Below are 14,228 nucleotides of genomic sequence, written 5' to 3'. Positions count from 1 at the left end.
TGGTCTTAGGCCTAATGTTTAGATCTTTGATCCATTTTGAGTTAACTCTTGTATAGGGTGTGAGAGATGGGTCTTCTTTCATTCTTTTGCATATGGATATCCAGTTCTCTAGGCACCATTTATTGAAGAGACTGCTCTGTCCCAGGTGAGTTGGCTTGACTGCCTTATCAAAGATCAGATGTCCATAGATGAGAGGGTCTATATCTGAGCACTCTATTCAATTCCATTGGTCGATATATCTATCTTTATGCCAATACCATGCTGTTTTGACCACTGTGGCTTCATAATATGCCTTAAAGTCAGGCAGCGCGAGACCTCCAGCTTCGTTTTTTTTCCTCAAGATGCTTTTAGCAATTCGGGGCACCCTGCCCTTCCAGATAAATTTGCTTATTGGTTTTTCTATTTCTGAAAAATAAGTTGTTGGGATTTTGATTGGTATTGCATTGAATCTGTAAATCAATTTAGGTAGGATTGACATCTTAACTATATTTAGTCTTCCAATCCATGAACACGGTATGCCCTTCCATCTATTTAGGTCTTCTGTGATTTCTTTTAGCAGTTTTTTGTAGTTTTCTTTATATAGGTTTTTTGTCTCTTTGGTTAAATTTATTCCTAGGTATTTTATTCTTTTAGTTGCGATTGTAAATGGGATTCGTTTCTTGATTTCCCCCTCAGCTTGTTCATTACTAGTGTATAGAAATGCTACAGATTTTTGAATGTTGATCTTGTAACCTGCTACTTTGCTGTACTCATTTATTAGCTCTAGTAGTTTTGTTGTGGATATTTCCGGGTTTTCGACGTATAGTATCATATCCTCTGCAAACAGTGATAGTTTTACTTCTTCCTTTCCAATTTTGATGCCTTGTATTTCTTTTTCTTGTCTAATTGCTCTGGCTAGAACCTCCAACACGATGTTGAATAATAGTGGTGATAGTGGACATCCTTGTCTTGTTCCTGATCTTAGGGGGAAAGTTTTCAATTTTTCCCCATTGAGGATATTAGCTGTGGGTTTTTCATATATTCCCTCTATCATTTTAAGGAAGTTCCCTTGTATTCCTATCTTTTGAAGTGTTTTCAACAGGAAAGGATGTTGAATCTTGTCAAATGCCTTCTCTGCATCAATTGAGATGATCATGTGATTTTTCTGCTTTGATTTGTTGATATGGTGTATTACATTAATTGATTTTCTTATGTTGAACCATCCTTGCATACCTGGGATGCATCCTACTTGGTCATGATGTATAATTCTTTTAATGTGTTGTTGGATACGATTTGCTAGAATTTTATTGAGGATTTTTGCATCTGTATTCATTAGAGAGATTGGTCTGTAGTTTTCTTTTTTTGTAATATCTTTGCCTGGTTTTGGTATGAGGGTGATGTTGGCTTCATAGAATGAATTAGGCAGTTTTCCCTCCACTTCGATTTTTTTGAAGAGTTTGAGGAGAATTGGTACTAATTCTTTCTGGAACGTTTGGTAGAATTCACATGTGAAGCCATCTGGTCCTGGACTTTTCTTTTTAGGAAGCTTTTGAATGACTAATTCAATTTCTTTACTTGTGATTGGTTTGTTGAGGTCATCTATGTCTTCTTGAGTCAAAGTTGGTTGTTCATGTCTTTCCAGGAACCCGTCCATTTCATCTAAATTGTTGTATTTATTAGCGTAAAGTTGTTCATAGTATCCTGTTATTACCTCCTTTATTTCTGTGAGGTCAGTAGTTATGTCTCCTCTTCCATTTCTGATCTTATTTATTTGCATCCTCTCTCTTCTTCTTTTTGTCAATCTTGATAGGGGCCCATCAATCTTATTGATTTTCTCATAGAACCAACTTCTGGTCTTATTGATTTTCTCTACTGTTTTCATATTTTCAATTTCATTTATTTCTGCTCTGATCTTTGTTATTTCTTTCCTTTTGCTTGCTTTGGGATTAGTTTGCTGTTCTTTCTCCAGTTCTTCCAATTGAACAGTTAATTCCTGCATTTTTGCCTTTTCTTCTTTTCTGATATAGGCATTTAGGGCAATAAATTTCCCTCTTAGCACTGCCTTTGCTGCATCCCATAAGTTTTGATATGTTGTGTTTTCATTTTCATTTGCCTCGAGGTATTTACTAATTTCTCTTGCAATTTCTTCTTTGACCCACTCGTTGTTTAAGAGTGTGTTGTTGAGCCTCCAGGTATTTGTGAATTTTCTGGCATTCCGCCTATTATTGATTTCCAACTTCATTCCTTTATGATCCGAGAAAGTGTTGTGTATGATTTCAATCTTTTTAAATTTGTTAAGACTTGCTTTGTGACCCAGCATATGGTCTATCTTTGAGAATGATCCATGAGCACTTGAGAAAAAGGTGTATCCTGCTGTTGTGGGATGTAATGTCCTATAAATGTCTGTTAAGTCTAGCTCCTTTATAGTAATATTCAGATTCTCTATTTCTTTATTGATCCTCTGTCTAGATGTTCTGTCCATTGATGAGAGTGGGGAATTGAAGTCTCCAACTATTATGGTATTTGTGTCTATTTCCCTTTTCAGTGTTTGCAGTGTATTCCTCACGTATTTTGGGGCATTCTGGTTCGGTGCATAAATATTTATGATTGTTATGTCTTCTTGTTTAATTGTTCCTTTTATTAGTATATAGTGTCCTTCTTTATCTCTTTTAACTGTTTTACATTTGAAGTCTAACTTGTTGGATATTAGTATAGCCACTCCTGCTATTTTCTGGTTGTTATTTGCATGAAATATCTTTTCCCAACCTTTCACTTTCAACCTATGTTTATCTTTGGGTCTAAGATGTGTTTCCTGTAGACAGCATATAGAAGGATCCTGTTTTTTAATCCATTCTGCCAATCTATGTCTTTTGATTGGGGAATTCAGTCCATTAACATTTAGTGTTATTACTGTTTGGATAATATTTTCCTCTGCCATTTTGCCTTTTGTATTATATATATCATATCTGACTTTCCTTCTTTCTACACTCTTCTCCATACCTCTCTCTTCTGTCTTTTCGGTTCTGACTCTAGTGCTCCCTTTAGTATTTCTTGCAATGCTGGTCTCTTGGTCACAAATTCTCTCAGTGACTTTTTGTCTGAGAATGTTTTAATTTCTCCCTCATTTTTGAAGGACAATTTTGCTGGATATAGGAGTCTTGGTTGGCAGTTTTTCTCTTTTAGTAATTTAAATATATCATCCTACTGTCTTCTAGCTTCCATGGTTTCTGCTGAGAAATCTACACATAGTCTTATTGGGTTTCCCTTGTATGTGATGGATTGTTTTTCTCTTGCTGCTTTCAAGATCCTCTCTTTCTCTTTGACCTCTGACATTCTAACTAGTAAGTGTCTTGGAGAACGCCTATTTGGGTCTAATCTCTTTGGGGTACGCTGCACTTCTTGGATCTGTAATTTTAGGTCTTTCATAAGAGTTGGGAAATTTTCAGTGAAAATTTCTTCCATTAGTTTTTCTCCTCCTTTTCCCTTCTCTTCTCCTTCTGGGACACCCACAACATGTATATTTGTGCGGTTCATATTGTCCTTGAGTTCCCTGATACCCTGTTCAAATTTTTCCATTCTTTTCCCGATAGTTTCTGTTTGTTTTTGGAATTCAGATGTTCCATCCTCCAAATCACTAATTCTGTCTTCTGTCTCTTTGAATCTATCATTGTAGGTATCTATTGTTTTTTCTATCTTTTCTACTTTGTCCTTCACTTCCATAAGTTCTGTGATTTGTTTTTTCAGTTTTTCTATTTCTTCTTTATGTTCAGCCCATGTCTTCTTCATGTCCTCCCTCAATTTATCGATTTCGTTTTTGAAGAGGTTTTTCCATTTCTGTTCGTATATTTAGCATTAGTTGTCTCAGCTCCTGTATCTCATTTGAACTATTGGTTTGTTCCTTTGACTGGGCCATATTTTCAATTATTTGAGCGTGATCCATTATCTTCTGTTGGCGTCTGCGCATTTAGACAAATTTCCCTGGGTATTGGATCCAAAAGTTTGGAAGATTTTCCTGTGAATTCTCTGGGTTCTGTTTTTCTTATCCTGCCCAGTAGGTGGCGCTCGTGGCACACGTTTGTCTGCGGGTCCCACCAGTAAAAGGTGCTGTGGGACCTTAAACTTTGGAAAACTCTTGCCGTCCGGGGGGTTCGCTAGCCGAAGCGGCTTGAGCCGGCCCGGGGTCCGAACGCAGGGAGGGTTGCTGGTCGCCGCAGACCGGGAAAGAGCCCGTCCGAATTTCCTAGTCGGCCCTGGGCGACAAGCGTGGCGGGAGGGCGCCAGCGGCAGCAGCCCACCCGAGAGAGTGCACGTTCCCCGGGAGTCACGGGTTTGGAAGGGGCCTCCCCCACCCGTCACCATTCTCCGCGGCCTGGGGGTTTCCGCTCCAATTCTCTCAGTTGGTCTGAGGGGCCGCGCCAGCCGCCTTGGTTTCAGGGGACCGCCTCTCCAATTCTCCCAGCTGGCCCGGGAAGGGGGAAGGGAGTAACTCCGGCCGCTTGCCGCCCCGCCTGGTGAAGCCCGCGCGCCTGGCGATCTCACCCGAGCTGCTTCTCTCAGCCAGCCAGCTGTTCCAGGATGGGGTACGCTGTCTTTTTTATCTCTGTTGTGGCTTTGGGCGCTTTCTGTATCGTTTCTACTCCCCTAGTAGCTGTCCCTCATTGTTGTCCAGACAAAGGGATTCCTGTGTCCCAGCCTCCGTCAGGCATCCTTGTGACTAAACGGTCCAGTCTTTGCCTTTTGATTATAGTGTTTGACTCATTCTTATGTACTGCAATTATATTGTACAATTTATGATTTTGTTTTCATTTCCTGTTTATCTAATCTCATTTTAGTTCTCTTATTAGTTATTCTATTTTTAAATTAATATATTATTTATTTCTCTATTTTTAAATATATTTATTTACTGTATTTTTTTTTTTGTATTTTAAAAATGTTACTCAATACAAGGCAGTACTGTTCTCTGCAGATCAGGAATTGACCTTAATTTCCTCACAGAGCTCTCTCATAGGGAATATATACAACTCTCTCAGTCGCCATTGCACATAGGAATTACAAGATTCACCTAAATTTTTTAAAGCACGTAATCAGATCAAGGCCTTTTCTAAGAATTAGTCTCATTAGTTGTCTTTTGGGAGAATTGCAATAAGTTCACATCCTGAAAGATCATCTACATCTTCATGTTTTTAAACATGGCTCATCACTCCCAAACTCTGCACAATATTACAGATGCTAAAATTAAAAAACACAGTGGACTAGGTTGCTTAGCTCTGTCATGTGTTCAGTCTATCAAAGCAAGACAAATAGATTATCTGTTTAGCACAAGATAGTTTTTTCAAAGACAAAATAATAAAACAGTTAAGCATAGCGTTGCTACTTAGCACCAAAAAGGAGGCTTTCCTGTGCTCTAAAGTAATGAATCCTATATCTCTTTCAGATCTATAGGCTGAGTGACCCTTTAGTTCTGTGAAATGAGGCAGGGTTCACTAATGAGGCAATCCCACTTGCCGATTAAGACTGTATGTATTTCACATTTAGTATTACGACAAATACAAATGTGTTCTACAGAGTTGAAGAAGTTAAAAGACTGATTTCCACTGTATATAGTAGATTCTTCCAGGGGTCAAAACAAATTTCTGTAAGACTTGAAAATAACTCTGTAAATTTTGTTTAGATGCATATTAGAACAGATCTCTTTTTTAAATGAATATTTATTGTTATATATTGATATAAGTATATATCAAAAATACCTCATTTAGTAGATTTTTGTAGAGGTACGTCTACATATTATTTTTGATAATTTTACATATAGCCCTTCCCACAGAAAGATGACAGGACAGAAGATGAGAAACTAAATGATAACCTTATATTGAGAGAAAACTGCCGTCTTATAGTGTTCTAAATAAATTCTCCGAAGTTTTTTGTTTAAGAAAAATAATTCACATCATGGAATAAAGCCTTCATTACTATAGAAATGGGCCACCTTAATACATATTAATTTTTCTCTATATTATTTAATACAAGATATTGTAATTATTATTTCATACTTATGCAGCATAGAAGTAAGTACATTGTAATACTTTAGGGACCAGAAGAAGGATTATTTTGTAATAATATTGAATTAAATATCCCCTACCCTTTGTAAGAACCATTTTCCAACCTTAACGAAAAAAATCATTTTATTCTTCAGTTAACAAGAACTTTGCTTCCTCGAGGTATCTCTGGGTGCACCAGTGTGAACTCAGAGGCATGGCATGCTGTGGCTGAGGTCGGGGCTGCTTTTCTGTAGCTGTTTCCACCAAATCTTTAAGGCCGGCCACTTCAGGGGTGACAACTAGAACTAAAGCAGAAAGAACATTTTTTCCCTTTCCATTCCTTCATCTCTTGCTGGCTTACTTTCAGAAACATGTGTTTTTAGATGTTCGATAAATACTTGTAGACAAAAGGCCCGCTTAACATTACCAGAGACACGTGTAACTATTTAGTATTTTTATTTTCTTCTGTTTGCCATTGGGGGGTGTTCAGAGTTTACCACACCAACTTATGATTTAGTTCAGAAGGCTGTGTATTTACACACACACTCACATATTCGTATCTCCACTGTTTGTACATATACATATATACAATCAGATGTGTATACTTCATCTACATATTTCAAATATGTATAGCTCATATACATATATTCTATGTAATTTATGTGTGTGTATATGTATATCTATACCCATATGTCTGCCTGTATTTACATCTGCATCTGAATCGATATCTATATATAGTTTCAGACAGGCAAAAACACACAGAGGAATCTAGGAACATGCATTCCAGGACCATACATACAAAAGAAAAAATATCAACCCCATTAGGTCGACTCTGAGATTTTCATTCTTTTTTTTTTTATCTGATAGTGCTTTTTACTACCTCTGTTCAAGAATTAGGTTTTTCTGTTTTTGTATGTGTGTGTGTTTGTCTTTTCAAAGGAGAGTCTTTCTCACGTTTAAAAATGGAAATGGTTCAATTAGTCAAGTTACCAGTTATGACAAGAGGAAAGTAAAAATTAATATGAAAATTTATCATATAAAATTTTTAACTACAAGCCCAATATTTTCATTATTCCCCTGCAGAAGCCCTCCCCATGCGCCACACAGAAAAATAATGAAAGCAAAGCCCTACTTGTATGTAAAGTATGGTGCAACCCTCTAGAATCCAGTAGGGCTATATTTTTAGTTTCCTTTGCCGTGAACATTGTAAGAGCTTGCTCTGCATTCACAGTGGTCAGTGCCATTTGGAGTCAGGGCAGTGGGTCAGTGGCTAGCTCAGTGCAGGGTTTGGATGGGCTCTCTACTTACTAAACCACACAGAGTTGAAATGCTTCCCCAGGGAGAATCAGTATTGTCTGGTAAGTTGTTGGTATTTGCCTCTTTAACAGAAAGTCATGGAATGTGTGTCTTCTTACTTTGGACTTGGCCTTCGTTACAGAGAGAGGTAGACTGGCAGTGTGAACAGCTAAGGCTCTAACACATGGGTCCATACATGGTGCCTAATGAATTAGACTGTGGTCAGACAGAAGAGCAGTCCTGTGGCAGGAATTAACGTGGTGAAATAGAGCAGTTAGCTGCCTAATTGCATAATGTTAGGGAGAAAAGGTTTTTTCATGTTTGCAAAAAGAGGGAGAACTTTGGATAAACAATGACTTTCTAACTACATTAGTTCAAATGGTATTCTATGGGGAAAGTTTTAAGTGCAGGTGAAGCAAAAATTATTTAAAACTAAATCAAGGTGTGTGTTAGAGGAAAGTGGAGGAAACCAGTTGAAGACATTCTTCAATTAGAAAGGTGATCTGCTAATGCTGACAGGTGGTGCGATCAAGCAGATTGTTTACAATCCCCAGTTTTTGTACAGAATATGTTGGCAGGTGTGGGGAATAGAATCCTGCATGGGTCATGTGACCTTTGAACTGATGGGGCCCATGATTATGTTTCCTTACCGGACAAAAGGGTTATCCAGATGTCATTCAGTTTATTTCTCATGTGACCTTAAGATAGTGTATTAGTGAGGATTCTGCAGAGAAACAGAACCTATAGTTATTTACTTACTTATGAGGAATTGGTTCATGTGATGGTGGGGGCTGGCAAGTCCAAATTCCATGGAGCAGCTCCCAAGCTAGAAACACCCATAAAGGTGAAGTCTGCCAAGTCCAGATTCCCCACGGGAAGCTAGCAGACTGCAGGTGAGGCAGAAATCTTTTTTTTCTGATTCTGGAATCCTCAGTCCTGGCGTTTAAGACCTCCATCTGATTGAAGGCGGAGACACCCCTCATTGCTCAAGGCAGCCTCCTTTATTGAGTGTAGATGCACTCAGTCATTGACTAATGGTAGATGTAAATCCATCTCCAGGGTACGCTCATAATCAGGCCAGTGCTTGCTTGACCAAAGAACTGGGCCCCATAAACTAGGCCAGCATGATACATGAAATTAACCGTCACAGATGGAAAAGTCACTTGGATAAGCCTAGCCTAATCGCACAAGTCATACAAAAGAAGATTTTTTCCAGATGGTGGCAGAGAAGTCCATAGAGATGTGAAGTATGAAGTGTGAGAAAGATTCAATGTGAGGGAAGTTCTCTTTTGCTGAAATGAGGGGCCATCTTCCAAGACCTGGGATTGACCTCTAGCAGCTTAAAGTGAGCCGTGGCTGGTCAATAGCCATGAGAAGATGGGGGCTGTAGCCCGACAGCTGTAAGGAACTGGATTCACCTCTCCTAAACGAGCTTGGAAGCCCAGTCTTCCCAAGAGTCTCTGGATAAGAACCCACCCTGTCCATCACCATGGTATTGCTTTTGTGAGCCTGTGAGCAGAGGAAGCTGCTAAGGTTGTGCCAATTTCTATTAGATTTATTTTGCTGCATGACAAACTACCCTGGTCTAGATGACCTTGTTAGTGGGTATTTTCAGTTCTCAGGCTTCATCTCTTTACCATCTGTGAGAAGCCTGTGAGCTTACTCTTTCTCATCTCTGGAACAGTCTCCCTTCAGATACATGCGATGCTCATTTCTTTTTTAGCATTATAAGAGAAATGTTCTACAGCTCCTCCAGTTAAACTGTCAACCCACCACCTCACTTCCCATCCTCTTATGCTGGGGAAGAATGTATTTCCAAGCTAATTTATGTTGGTGAACTACACTCTTCCAGGAGAGAATGAGCATTTCATTTCATAAAAGGGACCCAAGAAGTACAGAAGAAACAAGGTGAACATGAAAGAACTCAGTGAGGGGCTGGGAAGAGGGCTACAGGATATGCAGCTGACATAGATCTTGAGCACACTGTTCCTGAATCCATACATGAAGACAACTAGACTGAGAAGGTAAAAGCCCTTCCCAAGCTCAAACAACTAAACTACAGCATGATCAGGACTACGACTCTGTTTCAACTTTCCAAAACATCACACTAGTTCCAAGAGTCAGAAAAAAAGGAGACATGAGGGAGGCAAATGGAGAGGAGAACTCTTTATTGATTGCATAATTGTCAGTCACATTGCCCAGTGCTTATGCATTATCACTTCCAATGTACTTATACAAGAGCAGAGAAGTAAAAATGAGAAAGAATAGAACTGACTACCAGTTTGAGTTATTTTATGCTTTTCATGATGAGTGAAATATCTTTTTTTTTAGCCGTGAACCTAGGGTTTGCTCATAGCTAAATTTGAAGAGGCAAAAATACATTAAAATTTCCACAACATAGTATTGAAGGCATAAACATTAATACATGCTATGAATACAAAATTAAAACAATTGCATAATGTTAGGGAGAAAAGGTTTTCTCATGTTTGCAAAAAGAGGGAGAACTTTGGATAAACAATGACTTTCTAACTACATTAGTTCAAATGATATTCTATGGGGAAAGTTTTAAGTGCAGGTGAAGCAAAAATTATTTAAAACTAAATCAAAACAGTATAGGGCAACTAGCCAACACTACAGTTTGAACTAAGTAGGCTAATTTATTGTCACATTCAACGACATTTTTACATTAGCTTCTCTGCTTGGAATGAGTTCTATGAGTAAGTTACACTTGACATATTCTGCCAGTGTAATGCTTGAGATTAAAATGTACACACTCCCTCACTCCTGCACTGTGCTTTTGAAGTCTCATTAGCTTTACTTGAAAGCACATTTGGCTATGAGCAAATGAAATCCCTAACATTATATTGAAACAATGTTTCAATCATATATCATATTTACTACATTCCCTTTGCCTTATTGGTAGATTGGACAAGATCAACTCCAACATTAGGGGTTGAACAGATCAAAGCTAGGTCTCCATAAATTATAAAAATGTATATTTCCCACTACCTCCTCCATTCGGGCAGCTAATATCTGTTTTGATCCTGCTCCCTCTCCATCTGTCTCCTCAGGTTCGACGTCCTATGTGACCACCTGGCTCCCAGAGTCTCACCTTGTTGCCCACTGTCTCTTTTCTAAGTTTTCAAGTTTGCCGTTTGCTCTTGCTCAAAACTCCAGAATTATCTCAGTTCTCCTCTTTCTTATTCCCAATGCCTTTTACTGGCCAAATCCTGCTAATTATGTCTCTAAAGGACTTACAGGATTTGTTCCTTCCTTTCCATGAGTCTCTGCTCATAGAAGTTCAGATTTTGGAGCTTCCTTACAGAATTTTGTCTTTAACTTTCCAGCTGTTGTCTGTGATTCCAGTCTTCCCAGTCCATGCCTAATCAAGCCAAAGAGTTAACTTTGGGAAGTTCAGTCTTTTAATTGCTTCTCACTGTCCATAGACTCAGACTCAACTTGGTAGTAAGATTCCCCAGAGGAGCCCCATTCATTTCATAATCCCCTTTCCTCACACTTGACATATCAGCTCCATGGAAATATTCCCATTCTCCACATATGCCAAGCCTACCCCAACTGTGTGACTTTGTTCCACCTGTGCGACACTTTATAATACTTTGCCCAAACCCTATATGCCAGTTTGAATCTTATGAACCCCAGAAAAGCCAAGTTCTTTAATCCTCATTCAGTATTACTGGGGAGGGGGGCATTTTGATTGTTTCCATGGAGATGTGACCCACCCAACTATGGGTGGTAACTTATGATTAGATGGTTTCCATGGAGATATGACTGTACCCATTCAAGGGGTGGTTGCTTCTTGGAGCCCTTTAAGAGGAAACCATTTTGAAAAAAGCCTTAGAGCCCACACAGCCACAGATCTTTGGAGATGACAAAAGAAAATGCCCCTGAGGGAGCTTCATGAAACAAGAAGCCTAGAGAAAGCTAGCAGGTGTTGCCATGTTGACCAAGTGCCTGTCTCGTTGAGAGAGAAACCCTGAACATCATCGGCCTTCTTGAACCAAGGTATTTTTCCCTGGATGCCTTAGATTGGACATTTCTATAAGCTTGCTTTAATTTGGACATGTTCACAGCCTTAGAACATGTAAACTTGCAACTTAATATTAATTCCCCTTTTAAAAAGCCAGTCTGTTTCTGGTATATCTCATTCCAGCAACTTGCAAACTAGAGCACCCCATCTCCACAGTTAGCTTTAAATCTCAATTCTTCCTGAGCTTTCAGATTTTTCTGATCTATAGCACCATCAAAATCTATGGTGGACCATATCTCCTTGTATATATTTGCCTCCCTCACCATATGGCTACTCTTTGAAGTGTGGGTACCATATATTATTCATCATTTTATTCTATCTAGTCATTAACAAAACACCTTGTACATAAGAGCTGCTCAATAAAATATTTATGTTTCTTCTTTGTTTTTGATTCACTGACTGAAGTTTATTCCAGACAAAAACAGGTGGCCCAGATCATTTCTTCTCCAAATAAGGTGTGCTGTGTAATGCTTTCAGGGCTTTAACTAGTGATAAGTTTAAATGGGGATTAGCTACTCTGAGAAGCCAATTTATTCTAAGTTCAACATCTTATCAGGAATTTATATACTTTCTCTCCAATGGTTTATTTTAGCTTGGGTCTTCACTAAATAAAATATTACCTGTGGAAATGTCTGACACTGTGACTGGGTAATAATGATAAAGTTTAAGTCTAGGTCACTTAAATTTTAAATAAATACATTTTAAGTCTAGGTCACTTTTAGTGGCACCTAAACCACTTCATACAGGTGGTTCCATGGCCTTGAGGGAACCCATTGTTCTGTGATTCTTACTGTTTTTCCTTTATTATTAGAACAAAGGTGTGTCGTTTGAACACCGTGAACCAGGCATGTCCGAAAAGAGGTATAGCTATCCTCCCAAAGGTCCTAGTGCCATTTTAAATACACAGTGGTTCTTGTTGATTGACTGCCTGTTAATTAACATATACCAAGTTTGTCTTTAGAATTTACTAACTGTCATATCTGTTGGCTTTTGAACTCTTCTGAATGAGTCACATACCATCACCCACTTTGAGCCTTTCTTAGAGTCCCAGTTTTAAAAATCCTGTATACTCTCATGCCATAAGCTGAGCTTTCTACTAGGTGGCAACAACCCAAGACTGTTAATAAGTAAGGCTTTTATAATGTGTTACAGCTGTTCCGCCTTAACCTGGGCCTATTGATATGTGATTTTTAGGAAGCCATTTTTAGAAGTGATACTCAGATGCACTTCCCAAGCCTGCAGCTGAATGTGAAACTTTCCCCCATTGAACTGTGAACTCAAAGGAGCCCACCACAATGTGGGGTCATTCTTTGAAACCTTGTTTAACACTAAAAAAGGCATGTGTTCATACTTAATGATGCATATGTTTCATTTAATGTCAAAATAATGAGAAAGACTTTATCTCTGAGAGGACAAGCAGCAGCCTAAGTCCCTGAAGGAAAACCCAGAAAAGAGTGGCCCCCAGAGATAAACACTGCATCCCCGGCCCCTGTGGGTGTGGTACCTCATATGTCAAAGGGCCTTGGCAGATGTGATAAATTAAGAACCCTGAGATGGGAGATTGCCCTGGATCATCTGGGTGGGCCGATTGTAGTCTCACGCATCCTTCTGGGAGGTAGAGAGGGGGTAGAGTTAGAGGAGAAGCCACGATGGGCACTCAGATGGGAGAAATGGCCTTTGAATCATAGGAAGCGGCCACCCAGCAGGAACAGAGGTGGCCACTAGCATCTGAAAAAAGCCAGGAAGCAGATTCTCCCGACGGCCTCTAGGGCAGCCAGCCCTGCCCACATCGTGACTTTAGTCCAGTGAGAATCATGCAGGACTTCTGACCTCCATAGCTGTATGGAAAGAAGTCTGTGTTATCTTAAGCCACTGCATTTGTGGTAGCCATGGCGGCCATAGAAACCCATACACATGCTGGCCTGATTCCCTGCCTTGGGCTGTTACATGAGTGAGAAATAAAAAATTGCCCTTGAGTCTTTCACTTTTGGGTCTCAAATGTTATTGTAGCTCATTTCATACTACCAGTAGAGAACATCAGGTTAGCATAGAGACGATAGCTGTGTCTGGTTGGAGAGAGAACAATTTTGATTGGGTCTGTTTTGTAAATGTACACTGTGTAGAATCAGAAAAAGAAGGGTTGTGGAGAATCACTTCAATATCCGAGTGAGAAAAGAATAGTCCAGTGAATTATGATCCTATGAGAGACAAAATAACAGTGGTGTGAGGAGAGTGTTCATTTCATACCTTCCTGAGTTTTCCTGGCAACAGCATTTGAGTGAAGTGGCAACAAAATAATTGAATAAATATCTGGAAAAATGTTTAAGTTGGAAGAAAATAATCCTAAATATAGTAAAAAAAAAAATAGGACACAGGGTAAAATGTTTATTTTATATCTGCATGATAATAACTCAGTAATCCCATCACATGTAATTAGTAAATGCCTTCTTTATTTAAGAAATTAAATAATAGAAATGGAAAGGAAATGAACTGGCCCCTACGCTTAGGTTCTAGGTCCACAGATAGAATTATCAAGACCACACTGCTGGATTTGAAGACAGTCATTTAAACTGCACAGTTTCCCCATCTTCAAGCTTAGTCTTCCAACAGAAAAAAAAAAAAAAAGAATTAAAATATTAAATTTCAACCCTAAGAATCAGAGAGAAAATAGTTTTAAACAACTACTTTACAAAAAATAGGTTTAGTTCTTTACAACTATAACGTAATGGGGGACTTTATTCTATGAGTATATTTTATTAGTTTTCTAAACTGCATAACAAATTATCCCGAATTTGCCAGGTTAAAGCAATGCACTTCTTAGCTCACAGTGTCTGAGAGCCAGGAATCCGGGCAGGGCCTCCCAAGGCTGCAGA

At 38.9% G+C, this 14,228-nt stretch overlaps 1 long non-coding RNA gene across 1 annotated transcript in view; it reads left to right on the top strand.

The window, feature by feature from the left end:
* Positions 1-14,228, top strand: part of LOC143670722 (uncharacterized) — a 262,410-nt gene that overhangs the window by 149,085 nt on the left and 99,097 nt on the right. The window lies entirely within an intron of this gene.

The sequence above is a fragment of the Tamandua tetradactyla genome, chromosome X (genome assembly GCF_023851605.1).
Source record: "Tamandua tetradactyla isolate mTamTet1 chromosome X, mTamTet1.pri, whole genome shotgun sequence".
Classification (NCBI taxonomy): domain Eukaryota; kingdom Metazoa; phylum Chordata; class Mammalia; order Pilosa; family Myrmecophagidae; genus Tamandua; species Tamandua tetradactyla.
This window is presented reverse-complemented; position numbering and strand designations above follow the sequence as displayed.